The 1,328-nt window shown below is 39.5% G+C and overlaps 1 pseudogene; it reads right to left on the reverse strand.

Annotated features, from left to right (window-relative positions):
* Positions 1-373: 373 nt before the first annotated feature.
* LOC114048130 lies at positions 374-1,053 on the reverse strand (annotated as a pseudogene).
* Between the last annotated feature and the right edge of the window lie 275 nt (positions 1,054-1,328).

Here is a 1,328-nt window from a genome sequence, read left to right on the forward strand (position 1 = left end):
TAATAATCTTTATTATGTATTAAATTGCCTTCAACATAAGTTATATCTTGATGAAATCTGAGATAAGACTTTTTTTATCTATTTAAAGACCAACATGGTCCTTTATTCTGTACAATATCTTTAACTAGAGTCTAGCAAATATATTACCTTTTGTTGCAAGATTTCTTTGTAAAAGCAAAAACCAAAAAACCCTCAACTACATACATCAGTATCAAATAAGGCATTAAAAAGGTAATAAATATAGAACAACTTTGTTTAAAAATGCAAAATAAACACTAAAGTTAGTGGCAAACAAAACAAAATAAAACAAAAGTCACAAGCAGAACAGTTCTAGAGGGCAGAATTTCCTGCTCAGGGGATGAAAGCAAAGATTCTAGGCCATATTTCTGTTCCTCTGGATAACACAGCATAGAATCATACTGAAAATCATGCCAAAGATCATCACAACAGCAATCCCTATACTGACAGCTACAATGATGTGGAATTTATTGTTGAAGACTTCCTCAATGGCTGTTCGGCAAGGCTTCATAGTTACCAATGTGACCAAGTCCTTGTTGGGTCAGGTGTCCGTGATCAACTGATCCAAAACTTTACTCAAACCACAACAATCTGATGCATGGTGGGTGGCTTTGAGGGTGTCTTTATAGGGACCTTCTTTGGTCCTCATCTTGTTGTACAATTCCCTATAAAATTCCTTGATCTCCCAAATCATCTCTTCTTTTTGGGAATGATCCCAGATGGCAGCAGCTATTTCAATGGCTAAAATCACCAAGAAGAAGGCAAAGAACAAGCCAAACATGCACTGTGACTCATGCACCACCCCATAGCAGCCTAGGAAACCTACCAGCATCATGAGGGCACCAGCCCCAATCAAGATATAAGCACCTGTATAGGAACTGGAATTGTTCCCTTCCTGCTTAAAATACATTTCATCTGGGAGTCAAACCTGAGCCATAGGCCAATGGTAAGGACCTCAATTCTTGCAAGCCAAAAGATTAAGTTAAATCCAGATAGCAGGTATTTAATACAGTTGGTATCTCTTTTGACCAGCATGGTGGAGACTAGGCTGGGCTGGGTTTGGGTTCTCATTGGGGAGAGCTGGGTGCACACAAGGGACCAGACTGGACCCAACAAGTAACAAAACTGAGGTAGGAGTGGACACTGGATGGCTTTAGGGGTTCACTTTTAAAAAGTGCCACTCCTTAAGGCACTTCTCCTGGGTTCTCCTGCTCATCATTTCTTATGGAATAATAGTATTCCATTGCATTCATATACCACAACTTGTTCAGCCATTCCCCAATTGATGGGCATCCTCTCAATTTCCAGTT

This window comes from Vombatus ursinus, unplaced genomic scaffold (genome assembly GCF_900497805.2).
Source record: "Vombatus ursinus unplaced genomic scaffold, bare-nosed wombat genome assembly UNPS02014791.1, whole genome shotgun sequence".
Classification (NCBI taxonomy): Eukaryota; Metazoa; Chordata; class Mammalia; order Diprotodontia; family Vombatidae; genus Vombatus; species Vombatus ursinus.